Below are 17,590 nucleotides of genomic sequence, written 5' to 3'. Positions count from 1 at the left end.
GTGATGGATGAACTCTATTTGGGAAAGGAGCTGATGGGGTCACACTATAGGGATTAGGCTGCAGAGACAAAATTCCCTTTGTACTTGATCAGACAGACATACATAAGAGTCGTGTGCAGATCCCTCACCACACAATTCTTGTTAACAGCTCTTCCATGGAAAGTTAGTCGGATTCTTATATCTCCTATTCTACAATACACTACATGAACTGCCAAGCACAGATGCCAACATTTTCTTCCTTGGTGTTAGTACTGAGAAACATGAAGCACTCTTCTCCAACGCTCTCCAGTTAATACTCATTCCAGTTATTCCTTAATGTGGCAGCACTGACAATCTTCCTAGTAAGAAACTCTCAGTGTAGTCATGCATGTTTGAAAAAAGGACTGGTGATAGAAAAAGACTGGAGTAGGGGCCAAGCCTGTGAGCAACATGGCCCTCCAGAAGGTACTACTGTACTGGGATGCTACTGTAACAGAGGAATTGCCATTAAAAGGGGAAGTTCCAGGTTCCCTTCCCACCTAAAGAAGGGCAGGGCTGAATGGCCAGGGGCAGCTATAGAAAACCTGAAGGGGCGACAGAGGCTAGAGACACATGGCACAGAGAGAGATGTGAAGGAGGGTGTGCTTGCTTCTCAGCTTCGGATTTGTACCAGGGACTTGGGGGACATGGAAGGAAACATATGGAGTAGAAATATGGAAAGACAATTGGAAGGGATGTGGGTGAGAGAGGCAGGGAGACTGACAATAGCAGCTGTTATCTTGATTTGTACTTTGATTTTGCTTTTTTGTCCCAGGCTTGCCTGGCCCCTTCTGCCCCTTTCTCTGCCAGAAGGTACCAAAGATTTGTGACCCTGCTCCAGGCAAACCCTGTCTGATTGGGCATTTACACATGAGAGGATATACATCTACCAAAGGGGATATACAGAAGACCACCTGAGATGTGGAAAATGTTCATCATCACTTTTAGGAAGGGGGTAGTTTTCAAAACCACAATGAGATACCATCTCACAACTGTGAGACTGGCATGCATTAAAAAAGACTTCATGGGCCTCCCCGGTGGCGCAGCGGTTGAGCGCTGGGTTGTGCAGCTGCCCGCAGCCTCTGCAGCGCCGGTTCGATCCCCGGCTGCTCCCTGGCCACCAGAGGAGGGTCCCACATGGCGCGCAGACCTCTCCTGCCGCCCGCTGCTCCCCTCAGCAGTGTACTTCGGTCCTTCTGCCTGCTCTGCTCCCCGCTCTGGCTCTGGTGAATTCTCTCACCCTCCCGCGCTTCTGACTGTACCCAGTGCTTGTATAAATAAATAAATAAATAAATATTTTTTTTAAACACCTATCCTCAAACAATACAGCACAGACTGTAACTGCAGGAAGTGCTACAGATTCGGAGAATGACACAAATATCCTTAAGGTTCTGCCCTAGGGCCAAAGTTTTTGCTGTTTACTTTGCTGATCCCATGAGCCTGTACCTTAAAGGCTTAATTGAAATTTTATAGGAGGAATTTATATTAGAGTGAGTCACCCCAATTTCATAATTTTGTAAGAAAAATGCCTTGCATTTTTGCAATTTCAAGGTTTTCAAAGTGCTTGCATATTCATTATATCACTTCATCTTCCTATCAGCAGACCCACGTACACTCTTCCATTCCACAAACAGAGAAGTAAGGACAAAATTAGAACTCTGGAGATAAGATGGCCACCAAACAGGCTCCAAATATATTTGGCACAGTTCACAGTCATTTTCAGAAATCACACCCCAGCTTTGCACACATGAAGCTTGATGGTTAGGGATCCCCATGTAGGACTTTAAAATTCCTTCTCATGTATGTTCCTTTCCTCTGATACCCATCACACAATTCAACTCATCAAACTCATCAATTCAACACCCCTTATAAGATTTTACTTGTTCACACTGAAGTCTAGAAAATGTGCCCAGGGACAAAGAACTAGGGTGAATGTGGGGGTTCACTTAATGTGTTCCCCTCCAGGCTAACAATCTGTGTTGTTGCCCAATGTCTGAAAACAGCCCACTGGTGTCTCTTGCGTGGGAGGGCTGGCCCAGAATCTGCCATCCCATCATCATGGAGGCTCTTACATTAGAGATGAGGAATGGAGAGCTCAAGCAACTGGTCCAAAATTCATATAGCTTTTTATGTGTTGGTGCTAAATTCAAGCCCAGGAAATCTGATTCAAAACTGCTCAGTTACTGCATGAGATATGGTTTTATGTACTACATATAAAATGTCTTGTCCAGTGTCAGGAGACATAGTTAAATCTTTTGTAAAGTCTACATATTATTTTTTTTAAACCCTAAAGTGCAGTATGAATTTGTTCTTAGTCCAGTGCTTCAAGTGGAAGATGGCCAATAGGACATAAGCATCACCGTAGTAATACTCAGTATTTTTTTTTAACATTAATCTTTACTATTGTCCTACTATAATCAAGTGAAAACATGGCATTTGCTGTTTATTTGCATGAATAATCCTTAACTTTCCTTTGGCAATAAAATCACCCTATTCACTAGAAATGTAAAGCAAAACAAAATCATCCAGGAATGGGTATTCCTGTCAATTTTGGAATTTCAAATCAATAAATACTGTGCAGTAACACACCCGTCTTGCCACAAAGGAGATTGCAATAAAATAAAGAGGAAAGCTCATGAATTGGAATGTATTTGTAGTAGAGCTCAGCACTGAAAACACCATCTAATTCTTAATCTGGTACCTAAATGAGCTTTAATTTCTCGTCATATATGCAAATATATCATCTCTAAGCCTGACCTCTTTCTTGCTTTTATCCCATATGCTTGGTTTGTCTCTATCTTCTGCCTCTTTTTTCCTGATGTAAATCATGTTCAAACTTCATAGCTACTCCATAGTAATTCATATGTCTACTCGCACAAAACAAAATGCTGTCAAAATTCATTCTTGTCAAAATGAATCACTGCCCCTGGTGGGCCATTGCGAATGAGCCACTGCGTGGCTGATGGGTTTCCTTGAGGAATGGGTACTCAGCATTAATCTTTGTTGCTGGCAGGCTGAACCATTAGCTGTGGGTATAACTGGATCAGTTGTGAATGTGGAGGTCCAACCCATGAGGCCAGTCCTTAGCCTGTAAGCCCGTCACAGTGGCTATCAAATGCCAGCTGCTAGATGATGTCAGCAAGCCAAGTCACTTCATCAGCTTGGTTGTTTAGGGGCTCTCCCAGCTTGGGTGTTTAATGGTTGGATCAGCATATAATGTGAAGCTCTCCACACTTTGTACCCATTTACATATCATTATTTCAATTCTTCTTGTCCTTATTTGTCTGGTCTATTCTTCTCAGGTCCCTAACCTTCTGACCAAGTCGGTTGCCAAGTACCATCTGACTTTGGGCCACTTTCTACACAAACAGTACTTCTGTGTGTATTGTTACCATATATTTACGAGTGTGTGTGTGTGTATGTGGGGTCAAACTGCTCTCTTGGAGGATTTCCCCTCATCACTAGCTTTCATGGTACCCTTAGTGGGGTTGTGATCTTGTCATCTATTTTCAGGTTGCACCCTTATATTGGTCTTACCCGCCTGAGTCAAGTTCTGGCCTTTTCACATCCATGAATAACTGGCCACACAGGATCAGTGGTGATAGGTGTGAGCTCAGGAAAAGGCAGTGGTACAACACTGGTGGCTGACACATGAATCTGGGCTCCCTGCCGAAGTAGCATAGTGTCCTCTATCCACTGTTTGGTCCCACACGTAGCCTTCATCTTACAAAGGATTTCTGCACAACTTACCCACCCTTCTCGCTTGATGGGACCGTTAGAAACCAGTTCCTAATAGTTTTCGCAACAAGGCCATGGAATGTTCCATTGTTAGGTGCTACATCTCTACCAAGGTCCAGCAGCATAGCAGGAGCTATTTATAGAAAGGTATTTATTTTTCTGTTACAGATGGCAAGGCCTTATTTCAGAGTCCTTTAAGCACTAATTGTCCCATTGAAACTTGTCATAAATGTCATATAGCATCTTTTCCTACCACTGATGCATCTAAAACAGGCATAGTTGCCTGTTCAGCCTACTGGCGAATTAACCTAACAAGGTGAATAGGTACAACCAACTAGATTAAGAGCCTCAACAAAAGGGTAAACAAAATGCTGCACCTGATGATGCAGTCAACTTCCTTGAAAATCTGGACAATCTGACAGGAGTTGAACTGTATCTTTAGAATGCATGCTTCCTAACTGATAGAACCAGAAGCAGAGAAAGCATAGGCGTGACTTGGGGGTACCTTAAACTCAGTTATCGTCAAGAATAGTCAAAAGAAAGGAGCCACTGTCAAGCCAGTAACATATAAAATGAGCAGAACCCATTATAACAACAGCTCTTTATTACATGGATTCAAATACACAGCAGACTAATCATGTTCCCTGAAATTTAATAATCACATTCAGCAAGAGCCTGTTACTGTGTTCATAAACATTCTAATTCCTTACAATTCATTTTACAGAGCCTTGTGCAATAAAGAGGTTAAGCAACAGTAAGAAAGACTGTTGCTAGCAGTTTTATTTCTTCACCTTAATTACCATCATCATCATCAATAATCATGCAGTTTCTTCCTTCTATGTACATGGCATTGTAAAATGGGTGCTACACTCTGCCTATGGTACAAAGTTTACAAATACAATACACCAATACAAAGTTGAAGCCATTAAAAAGAGCTTAACACAACTACTAGGAGATAATTAAATGTGGAATGTGGATGGACTCTGAAGAGAGAGAAACAACACACAAACTCAGACTTTATAGTAAATGTTTTACTTGGGAAGAAAGAGAGAGAAGAAAGAGAGAAAGGGAAACTATGTGCTACTGAAGGGTTTTCCGTGTTTCTCAAGTTTACTTTCTTTCTGCTATTATCTTCAAATATTGCAGAGTGTTGTGAGCGGCATCACTCTGTGCGTTACCACAGGAGATCCCCGAGCCATGGCAGACTGTGATGGGACTGGTGGACAATTCAGCAAGACACTGATACTGCCCATTGGCACTCAGTTCTTCTGCAAGGACATATTTAGACATGGTTGTAAATGCCAAGGGAAAAGAGAGCAGATCCTTTATAAATAAACAGCTTTTATTATCGTAATATTTTATGTTCATCCTTCCATAAGTATTCATGATCTAATAACCTAATCATTATCTTTGTTATCCTTGTACAAATGAAATGAAAACCAAAGTACAATGCTCAGTTATAGCTATTCTCTAACACAGCTGAGCTTCATAATCACTTGACAGAACTTTAAGGAAATAAAGGCTGAGGTTGCATTGACCTGCTCAATCAAAAACAAAATGCAAAACTGGGGATGCAGTGGCCAGTCTTGCATTAAAAAAAAAAAAAAACTCCAAAGGCAACTCCAAACCTCTCCCTTGGAGATCACCTAGGTTCTTTGGAAGGTAATTGCATAGAAGTTTGCCAAAATAACTGACTGTGGTTTTTAGACACCTGTTCTGAATTTATAATCACTATTTTGTTCTCAAAATTAGTAAGAAGTATTTCAAAGACATCATTAATTCATAATTAAAAAATCACCTCAGGTTTCCTATTTTATGGGATTCAAAATCTTCCTTAGTCCTATTCATGACAAGACATTCAGTTCTGGGTCTTAAACATCCAAAAGTATGGACACTTAATAAATATTTACTGGATGAATAGTCTCTCATGAGCTAACTTTACTAATTTTCTGTCTGCATGCAATTCCTAGGTTCTACATCAATCTCAGTATACCTATCACACACAAACAGAAATTGCTCAGCTTTTTAAACTGAATTTTAAAAATCCATCTGACTTGTTTTCCAATCTGTCTGTAGTTGTCTTATCTAAGACTAAGAGCTAGAGAAAATATAGATGACAGTTGGGCTGGGATGATCTTATACATTGAATTGTCACCATTTATCTCAGAATAGATTCGACGTAACAAATTGAAGAGACTGGGACTCATAAATTTGCTACTTGCTCTAGAAATGTGGTTGTCTTTTGGTTATGCTGCCTAATCAGGACTAGTTCAACTGTCAATCTATTGAGATTCTTTACCTAATCTGGATCTACCACTGACTAGCTAAGTGGCCTTGGATGAGTTTCTCAAAGGTATCTTACCTTATTTTACACACATACACACGTAAATATATGGTAACAGAACTCATTTCACAAAGGTTACTCTGAGACTGCAGTAAGTTGATATAGAACAGGGCCTGGCACAGAGCAAAACTATACATCTTAGCTATTGCTGCTGTTACTATTATAACTATATAGATATTAGCTATTTTCCATAAGAATGGGACATATTGGTTATAGATGTTACTGCTCTGGTAGTTATATGTAGTCAGAATTTCTGATGAATGAAATAAACTATGAAATAAGTTTTTATTTCTCAAACATATTTTAAAAATAAACTTGCTAAATAAATAAGATGCAGAATAGTTTTTAAAAAACATTATTTTTCCTATTAACTGTCAGTATTGTTTGTATTTCTTATTCTGATTGTATATACTTAGAAATTTAATTAGTTATCGAACATTAAAAATTGTACCATGGAATATTACTCAGCATTCAAAAAAGATAAACACATGCAATTTGCAGCAACATGGATGGCGCTGGAAGGGATCATGCTCAGCGAAATAAGCCAAAAAGAAAAAGAAAAATACCGGATGGTCTCACTCATAGCAGGACTCTAGAAAACTTAAATAAGGGACCAGGAAAATGAATAACTATAAGAAAGTGAAAATCAAAATCAACAAAAAACTATGAACCAGAGACACTTTTAGGGGGGCGGGGGCGGGAGGGGAGGGATTGGGTCCAGAATGGGGGGCTGCAATTGTATGGGGAATATAAAAATAAAATTTATTATTTTAAAAAAAAATGGTTCAGTAAACTAGTACTTCTCTCAGAAAAAAAAAGGAAACTTGTTTTGAGATAATCCAAAAGAAAAATAAATCATACCTATATCCAAATGCGTTATATTAAATCCTTGTTCCTTGGCAATTTCACTAAGCATCTGGATGTAATCTGTATTTGGAATACTAAGGAGGCTTCTTTTCAGCAAGTTTATCTTTTCACCTGGAGAATTCCTCAAGGAATGCCAAGTACATCCTAAAGAATGTCCTACTACATTTGTCTGAAAAACAGAAATATAGATTAACACTCTTAACTAGGATTGGGTTCCAACACTGTTATTAAAAGTATATGTCCACCTACAGAGCATTTTTTCTGTAAAGCAGTCAAAAATCCATTAAAAGTACCAAGTTTTACAGGAATTAATTTTTTTTCAATTTAATTTTTTTGTTGTTGTTGGAAAATTCTACAATAGGGCATTAGCAGAAGCAATTTTAAAGGAAATGAAAGTTTTAGGGTAAATTTTAAGTTTGTACTGAGAAGTCTGGAGGTGTGTGGTGTTTGAGTTAACTGGACATATTCAGGTTAATTACAGACACATTAATTCTGAGGAAGGAACTGTGGTTGAGCCTCATGGTGATGGGGGAGTATCTGTTTTGAGACCTCAGTTGCCTATCATTTTGGTTGTTTTGAAGCAGTAATATTTTTCTCAGTGCACATGAAATTTAGATGTTAAAGAGAGGATAGCTACCAGTTGGCTTAGACATTTTAAACTTTTGTTTCCTTAGCCTGCTGTTCCTGGCTGAGTTTATTCAACAGTACATAGCTTTAGCAACCATAAAATATTTGATTGATTAAGCAAATAGTTTCAAAAATAAATTTCAATGTTAATTTTTCTTAACCTGCCCTTCTCCACAGAGTAAGGATATAGATCTAAAAGATTTCTGATTTTTTTTCACTATGCAACATGAAACACACTTGAGAGAGAAGTCCTAACTCTAAATTAGGGAGCCCTACTCTAAGTTCAGTCTACTGGCATTGTGCTAAAATGCACTCTGTTAGAAAGTATACACTACTCACCTTTTTCTCCTTTACAAACTGAGTCATATGTATATAATCTAGATTTTTGTTTTCACACTTTTGCACTTTTACACTTTTTGCAGATGAATGTAATATGTAAACAAGTGCTTGATTTTTTCAAGCATATATTTTGATCAAAGCAGGGATAATTTAGAAGTGTTTCTCTGTGGGGCTGGTGGCTCAGCAGTTGAGCGCTTGGCTGCGAGGCTGCCCGCATCCTCTGCAGTGCCAGTTCGTTCCCCGGCCACTGGTGAGGGTCCCACAAAAATAAATAAATAAATAAATAAATAAATAAATAAATAAATAAATAAATAAGGAGTGTTTCTCTGTGATGAGTGCTGAGTTTTGTCAAATATATTCTTGGCATCCGTTAAAAGGATTGTTTTTTTCTTCTTTAATCCTTTAATGTGTGGTTAATTAGAGTTACAGATTTACTAATCTTGAAATATCCATGCATTACTGAAATAAAGCTTCCTTGCCGGGTTGACATATTATTATTTTAATTTCTTTTTTTTTTAAAGATTTATTTTATTTACACAAGAACTGGGGTGCAGGCCAGAGGGTGGGAGTGTGAGAGAATTCACCAGAGACAGAGCGGGGAGCAGAACAGGCAGACAGACCGAAAACACTACTTGAGGGGAGCAGTGGGTGAGACAGGAGAGGTCTGTCGCGCCATGGGAGAATCCTGGCCAGCCGGGAATTGAACTTGAGCTGCAGTGGCTGCAGACAGCTTCACAGCGCTGCGCTCAACCCGCTGTGCCACCAGGGAGGCCCCTTATTCTTTTAATTTCTATTGAATATTAAGGTGTTTCAACATAAGGGAGATTAATCCATAATTTTTTCCAATGGGATTTGAAATTGTCAGGTCTTGGTGTTAATGTTATATTTGTTTTTGAGAGTATAAAAGCTTTCCTTAATGTTGTGTATATTGCCTGGAAGAGCTTAAATGGCATTGGAAATGATCTCTTCCTTGATTTAACAGAATTTAATGTAAACTTAACGAGCTTTGTGATTTTAGTGTCATTTGATTTAATTTTAGAAGAAGTAAGTGTGAAGTTTTTTTGTTTTTTTTTTACTAAGGTAAAACTAAAATTCTATTATTTATTTGTGTATAGTCTGATTTGTCTACAGAAGGAGCCCTTATTTTATCATAAACTCAGAGAAGACACTGCTGAAGTCCTTACTTCTCATTTCCTAGTTAATACACTTCTTTCAAATAATGTATTTCCCAAGCTCACTTACCTGGTCACACCCGTGTCCCTGGCTTACAAATAGGATGCAACAAGGGTAGCATACAACAGAACAATGAAGAGACTAAAAAGAAAACTGCAACTGTGAAGCATCTATACACAAAATCAAGGGAAGTTTCCTACAGCAAGAGATGCTTAATCACATTAACATCATAGCTGTACGATCACTACTCACTAAAGAAATGTGGTTCTCTGGAGAAATATTACTGAATTTGGCAAGAAATTTCTCAGCAGCATTTCTCTTGGCTTGTTTTTTTGATGCCCCCTTCCCTAAATAAAGAAATAGAAATGATAGATTTAGAAAAGGAGTTTGTGACTATAAAGGATGATAAAAGCATAAAGTATTGGGTTTAATTAGAGAACAACCTCTTGATTTTATTTCCTGATTTTATGCTCATGGTTTTCTGACAACATATTTTCTTGCTGTGCTTCATACAATTATTAATACTTACATTTCTGAAGGCATTTCTTTTAACAGTTTTCTTTAGTAATAAGTTATAATTTCTGTTTTTCTCTGACAGTTATACTTCCCTATATCCGACTTAGTGAGCTATATTTAGTTTTATTAGGACCAAATATTAAATTTAATCAAGGTACATTTGAATTACTCCCTTATCTCTCAATGCCTATTTCTTATTTACCATCTCTTAAAACTGACTACCATGTGGAATTTCTTTGTTTAACATGAATAAGGGCTTAGAAGATGGTAAAATAAAAAGCCATCTATTGCCATGCCTTTGTTTTAAAGCTTTAAAAATTGAGGCTCAATGAGGCTAAGTAATTTATCTAACCTTGCCAATAAAAGACTATCAAAAATGGAAATTGAGGTCCCTGCTTCTGCACCAGCCCAGGCTACCTCTCAGGGGCAAACTATTGCTTATTATTTGAAACTAATATCTAACCAAGGTACAGTTACATTTCAAGCCACTGTAAAGATGATAAAAAGATGTGAGAGAAGTTAAAATAGGAATTCTCACTAGTTCTTTTTCAAGTACCTATTTTTCCTCAAAGTTTATGGTCTTTAAAACAGAGAACATGCTATAATTCAAAAGGATAATTTCTACCTTATTTTTCTCTTACTGCAATTTTTTTTGTCATTTAGCCTCTTATTAATCATTTTGTTTTCAAATGTAATCTTCTGTTCCTATTTTTACAATAGCTACAAGAATCTAAGTGATTTACTAATTTTTCCAAAACATGTTTTTTAAAAGTCAATTATCCATCAATGGAGACTTTTAAAGGTCCATTATTTGTTTTCTTATTAACAACCATGATGATTTTTATAAATATCAAATTATGAAGTAAAAGTATCTTAAGCCAAATATTTACACTTAAATTCAACTGCAGAAAAGTGAGAGACAGTAGAGTAGCAGAGTGTCAATTTTTTTCCCACAGAAATATCTAAAAAACTAGCACAACAGATATCTCTGTGGTGATACATCATATGAAAATATTTCCAATGTCTTCAACTGTGTGAGAGTAAAAAGAAGTAAGTACCCGTCTCCATAAATGACTCTAGCCTGCAAATCGTAGTATATTCTCTCATATGAGCAGGTCCTCCCTCCTGAAAAAGGGTATATTCAGGAAGTCTCCAGCTGTGATGAATAGCCAGTTCCTATGAAATCAACAGTAATTTTTAATAGTAATTAGCTGTCATTTTTATTATATATTGCTTCAATCACATAAATGATATTCCTTTATGACTTTGATTTCCTTTCTAATTATATATTTGAAAAGAATGATATTCTGCAAAGAAAAAATGAGGACTGACCCTCATTTGTTTCCCAAAGATATGCTTGCATTTTACATTTTATAAGACTACAGTACTGAAGTTGACATTGTTTTCTGCTCTAAGTGCTGTTCTTCCATTAAGCCACAGTAAACTGATATCAATCAAAAGGGTTCAAAAAGAAAGGCAAGTTACTATCACCCTTTTTTGGGAACATCATAGAAATCCACATGTCTCACTACCCTCAGTTCCTAAAGCCTTTCCCCTCCTAGCTTTTTTTTTTTAAAGATTTATTTATGCATACAAGAGCTGGGGTACAGGCCAGAGTTGGGGGGGGGAGTGAGAGGATTCACCAGAGACAGAGCGGGGAGCAGAACAGGCAGAGTGACTGAAATACACTGCTGAGGGGAGCAGCGGGCAAGTCAGGAGAGGTCTGCTGCCCCATGTGGGTTGCTCCCTGGCCAGCTGGGGGATAGAACTCATGCTGCAGAGGCTGCGGATAGCTTCATAGATTGTGTCTTAACCCTTTGTGCCACCAGGGAGGCCCCTCCCCTCCTAGTTTTATACATCCACATCTATAGCTGGCCAACCACTGCATTTAATCAAAAGCAGATGACAGCAGAGACAGCAACCAAATAGACTTGGATGCTGTTAAAGAAAAAGGGGAAGAAAGCTACAGAAGAAGCCACATAGCAAAAAAGAGACCAAAGGACTAGTTGGATAACAGGTAGGGGAATTGTCCAACAGAGCACATGGATAATTTGCAAGGAGGATACTCTGCATGCTGAAATTCAAAGCTGAATATATTTTTTTGGTAGAATAAGCAAATAAACAGACTACTTCCCTTTTCTTGAGTTAGGTTACCCGGCTCGGGTCCTTTTTAAAGTCTTTTGTTTCAACAGGAGTAGAAAGGTTTGTCATAGCGTGGCAAGAAATATTCTTAAAGTATAAAACACTCTACCCATGTGCACTGAGGTCCTCTTGATCTCAAATGAGAATTCCACAAACCAAAGGCAGATACTGTATATGGAAGAATATCCAAAATGTAAATGAATAGAAAAATAACTTCAAGTTAGCACTGTAATAACTAATGATAACTTGAAAAGAAAATATACTATCTTATCTTTAAAATATTAATTCCTTGTTTCAGCGCCTGTGATACTATCAATTTATGACATCTTTTTTCAGTAGACAAAATGTTAAGTGTGAAAAGCCTAAGAACTTACCTGTAATGAACCAATAGGATTAAGCTGGTTCTTTGGTTGCTTGGAAGGATCAGGCATTAGGGGGTCAGGAACTGCAAAGCTAAACATTTCTTTAAAGTATTATAAAGCAAGATAATTTCTCCAAAGTATTAAACAAATAGCAAGCATTTCCATTTAACCCTCTATGCCTTGCTGCTCATTTCCCAAGGAAAGTCCTTTCCTCTCATCTCTTCTATGATCTGATCTGTCTATGACCCAAGGTATATATCAAATGCCACTTCAGCTAAAAAGGCTATCCTTTCACCCAAGTGGTACAGAATTTCTCCCTCCTTTATGCAATTTTAATACTGGGTTTAACACTTTCTTCAGAAATCATTTTACCATGAATTATATATCCTTACAAATATATCCCTCACCCAAACTCACCCTTCCCCACCCCTGTTCAGATTGTTAAATCCTTGATGGGGATTTTAAGATCTATGAATTACTTACCTTTATATGCCCTGTAGTACTTTGTATAAGGTAGGGGTTCAATAAAAATGTATTTAAATAAAGTATACTATGTTTACAACTACACAAGAAAGGGAAGACTAGCCAGGAAATTTAGCCTGGCAATGTGTGTGATACAAATCATAAATGTGTTACATCCAGGAACTATGGAAGAAAGATCTGTTTGACCTATTATCTGCTCAATGCTAGGATAATCCTCCTAATGTTTATAGGTATCCTGCATAAAATAGATAGCCTGCATGGATCTGGTTTCAGCATGTGAGAATATGATTGCAGGAAAAGAGAAGAATCTCTTCTAAGTAGTTGGAAATTACTAGTTATTTGGGAGTTCAGTGCTTAACACTAAATAAGCTATATTCCAAGGTTACTACTACCAAGGCAACTGAAGAGTCATTTATTCCCTGATTAATGAGGTCTAGTTACTGTCAATTCCTCAAGTTTCTTATCCAAGTGCCAGAATTTGAAACTTTACATAGACTGATGAAATACGAATATTTACTTACAATGAGGCACGCTGAATTGAAGCTACCCAAATAATTGTGATGAAGTGAGAAAGTCTGTGTATTAATTAAATCAGGCCACTTTAGGCCTGATTACAGCTTAGTGTTCCCATCTTATCTGTCAAGAAGCACAAATATATAGTAGTTAGCCTTTTTTGCTGACAAAGTGAAGTGCCCAAGTGTATAAAGGACATTCTGCACACTCATTTTTACAAATATATGCAACACTTTGGGCTGCACAGAAATAGCGTGGCCATCAACAGCAAGGGGAAAATCTAACACCTGTCACACCATTTAACATGTCATGAAAGCTAGCATAAATCAATTATAATTGATGAACTTCAGAATCAAGCATCATTTTGTGAGATCCAAAGCTTGTCACTGGTTACTTCTAAACTTCCCAAATGGTTCAGAGTGACAAAGAAAAAGGGAGGAGTGCTGCATGAGAACCTCAATAATCTCTAAGCTATAAGTCCTGCTATGACCAAGAACAAAAACACATAGTCTATATTCCCAGGAAACTCTCCTATAGGCTATGAGCAGATATCAGATTGTACTCCAAGATATTTGAGTGCATGTAGAGAAGAACTTGAAGGCATGCCAGGCCCCAGGGCATACCTCTCAGGAAACAAAGGATGCCACTTTATGATACATGAAATGCTTTAGAACTGACACACCATCAGAAAGCACCTAAAGTGAAATAAATTTAATTTGGATAGATATATCAAGAATTAACATCTCACTTCACTATCCTCTTATATTTGTATATATTCTATCATGTGAAGAAATACCTTTGTCTCCTTCTTCTAAACTGGAATTCCTTAAAGAATACTTTTAGATTATCCATTGCTACCACACAGTTTGATTTTGTCAGTGTAGAAACAACACAATCTTTTTTTTTTAAGTCTGCATTTTTTTTAAGATTTATTTATTTATACAAGCACTAGGTACAGTCAGAAGCATAGGAGGGTGAGAGAATTCACCAGAGCCAGAGCGGGGAGCAGAGCAGGCAGAAGGACTGAAGTACACTGCTGAGGGGAGCAAGGGGGTGCAATAGAGGTCTGCATGTGGGACCCTCCTCCAGTGGCCGGGGAGCAGCTGGGGATCGAATCAGCACCGCACAGGCTGTGGGCAGCTTTGCAACCCAGCACTCAACTGCTGCGCCACTGGGGAGGCCCAGAAACAACACAAGAGAGTTGTCAGAAAAATCCTGGCTTTGTACTACTGTACCCTATAAGGGGGGCTAATTCATGAGAATCTTCATTTCGTAGTTAATTGCTGGTTTTAATTTTTAAGAATAAACTTGCCTTTAATGGATAACAGGTCTTTACAAAGAACAGAATTTTAGAGCTAGACACTAACAACTGTTTACTTTGTTGCTTTTGTGAGCATGTCCAAACTTTTAATCTTACCTCAGCCATGATATTTTTGAGCTGCAGAATACAAAGAAATTTAGCTCACCAAATACTTGCATTGGCTTTCAAAATGTTTATGGCAGCCTCTGCAGCTCTATGTTTTGCCATCTTCATACTTGTACCTTCACCTGAATTAAGATGAAAAAAAATTGTATAGACTATATGTTGTGAAAATATGAAGCATGTATAGATGATTTTATAATACAAAGTCACTACAGAATTTATATACTTAATAGACTAAATACAAAAATAAAGTCATAGTTACTAGGTAAATACAAATACACACTCATAGTTACACACTATAATAAAATAGTCCCCAGATGAAATTAATACATTAAAAATCATGATTTAATGTTTCATATATTTAAGTATATGCATGTTCACATAAAAATCCTTATTATTTCTACTTTATGTGTGTCCATTACATAAAATGGTAATGAAGTAGACCATGGCATATACACCTTTGGAAAAAATGCAACTTAGTATTTTACTCTTCCCTTATTCCTAGAGGAAGAAAATTCTTCTGTAGCGAAAAGTTTTCTTTAAGGGAGTTACTTACAGCAATAGTCACTGCAAAAGGTGCACAACTGTACTCAAATGGCCCATCCTATACTAGATAAAATCTATTTGCTTGGCTAAGCTGTCACTGACTTCAAGTTAAGTGGAGAATGTTTCAGTAGGGAAGATTGTAACAGCTTCTGTTATGTGTGTTCCACATCCCTATGTGGGTAGCTAAGAGGGATAATGGACAAACCTGACTAATCACTTAGACTGGTATCTAAATTTCAGTGACCAGTCACACATGGCATTTTTCTTTCTGATTTCAAATTAGGTATTGAGAACCCTGTGGAAGTGGTATCAGAGTCCAGATGTCCATTGCTCTGTGTGGAAGAAACAAAAGTCACATGGATTAAGTTTCAAGTGTGACCCTCAAGTATCAGAGGACAAACATTTATCAAAGGATACTCAAGGGTATTCTTTTATCCGTTAACATAGGTGTCAGGGATACAGCAGAGAACAGAGTCTCTGCCTTGAAAGAGCACACAGCCTAGTGTGGGATTTTGTCTATAAAGAAGCTTCAAGGTAAATAATGGACTTCAGATTTCCAGGGATATAAAGAAATGCCTTCAGGTTGCCATGATGGATGTTCAGCCTTCCTGAATATTTTTCTTGCTAGTATTCCAAATTAAATTTAGTACCCACTATTTCTTGTGCTTGTGATTAATAGATAAGGAATACAATATCTACATTTACAAAGGGGCAGTTCAGTTATTTTCTTAAACTTACAGAACATAATAAGCTATGAGTCTGAACTCTGAAATGTAATTTATGAGCTCTCCAAATCTGTTTCCTCGTGTATAAGAAACGGGATAATGTCTTATTAAAATACCTGTAAAGTTTCAGAAACTGTAGACTCTAGACTCTACTAAGCAATACATTGTATTTGAGCCTTCTGGACCCCTCATTTTGCTTAGATACAGAATACAGTGTTGTATAATGGGCCCAACGGGCCAAATGGTGTATTCACAGAGTGGAGAGACTCTGAAAGTTCTCAAATCATGCCTCCTGACCCAGATTTAGCCATCTGTGATTACGAAAAAACTATGAAATCTGATAGCCCCTACTGATCCAGTACTGCTCCAAGAACAACTGCTTCTCCTTGAATCTTGGAAGTACCCTACCATCCCTAGGTTATGTTTCTGAGCTTCTCTGGATATCTAGGGAAGAGAAAATTCCAGTGAAGTTGGTCTCAGTGACCTGAGATCAGACATCTCAGTTTCAAGTGCCAGCTCCCCACAAGCTACCTCTGGTGAAAAAAAAAAAAAAAGGCACTTCTCTGAACAGAAAAGTAATGTCAAGTCTTGACAGCCAACTCTGCATGGTCATGTGGTTAGCTGTGCATACAGACCTGTGCAGGTTATGTCACCAAGGTTACTCTGAAGGTGAAAGTGGGCACGTGCATTTGCACATTGGATCGTTCACACTCATAGACCGGGATGTTCTTGGTCTTCATGCCATATTCGTGTAATACCTGAATCGGCATTTTCCCTGGTTTAGCTGTAATCATCTTCCCCAAACTGCAAGAACCAGAAAGAGGTGTGCTTTGTGTGCATGCCAAAGCAGGAAGGAACAGGATCTCAGAAGCCAGTTTTGACAGCTGCCAAGGGCGCCAAGGAGGTACTCAAAGCTCCCCAGTGGCCAGGGCCAGTACTGGCAAGGGACACCATCTACCTGCCCCAATGCAGCGGGGCTGGGGAGGGTGCGGGGTTCTTTAGGGTGATAACTTAAACACAGGCAGGAAGGCTTCCCAGAACAGGGAGGTCACCCGTGCAGCCATCTCTCTGGACCAAGTCCACAGAGCTCTTTCCCACGGACTCGCCACCTCCGCGCACCCCACACCCTAGTCAGAAAGAGGGGCGTGGCCAGGCCAGACTCCCGCCAGCGGCGGCCAGGAGGGCGAGAATGCCCCGGGAGAGCCTGCTCCCGCTCCCGCGCCCCCGCCTCCCCGGCCCCGCGTCTCCGGGCCCCGCCGGGGCCGCCCCTGCTGCCCAAGGCTGACCTGAAGGTCCCGCTGTCCTCGCGCTCCAGTGGCGGGGCCACGACGCGATGCCTGCTCTGGGACATGGCGAGAAGGGACGGCTAGGCGCGGGAGGAAGGGCTGTGAGGAGCCACGTCTTCGCTCCTCGTGTTTGATGTGTTAAAAGGTGATTCTAAGGAGCTTCTGCACAGCAAAAGAGACAATAACAAAAACAAAGAGAAACCCCACCAACTGGGAGAACATTTTTGCACCCAACACTAATGATAAAGGACTGATCACAAAAATCTGCAAAGAGCTGATGAGACTCAGCAACAACAAAGAAAATAATCCAGTCAAAAAATGGGCAGAAGAGCTAAAAAGAAACTTCTCTGAAGAGGAAATGCAAATGGCCAACAGACATATGAAAAAATGTTCAACATCACTTGTAATCAGGGAAATGCAAATCAAAACTACCATGAGATACCATCTCACACCAATGAGAATGGCACATATTAAAAAAATTAGCAACA

General features: G+C 38.8%; 1 pseudogene across 1 annotated transcript; it reads right to left on the bottom strand.

Annotated features, from left to right (window-relative positions):
- Positions 1-4,866: 4,866 nt before the first annotated feature.
- LOC311175634 (interferon-inducible double-stranded RNA-dependent protein kinase activator A-like) lies at positions 4,867-17,199 on the bottom strand (annotated as a pseudogene). Its single transcript has 8 exons — positions 17,103-17,199; positions 16,452-16,620; positions 14,589-14,670; positions 12,139-12,217; positions 10,681-10,798; positions 9,359-9,453; positions 6,962-7,136; positions 4,867-5,024 (listed from the first exon to the last, which is right to left on the bottom strand). The product of its transcript is annotated as an interferon-inducible double-stranded RNA-dependent protein kinase activator A-like (transcript).
- Between the last annotated feature and the right edge of the window lie 391 nt (positions 17,200-17,590).

Source organism: Talpa europaea (genome assembly GCF_964194135.1).
Source record: "Talpa europaea genome assembly, chromosome: 8".
NCBI lineage: Eukaryota > Metazoa > Chordata > Mammalia > Eulipotyphla > Talpidae > Talpa > Talpa europaea.
This window is presented reverse-complemented; position numbering and strand designations above follow the sequence as displayed.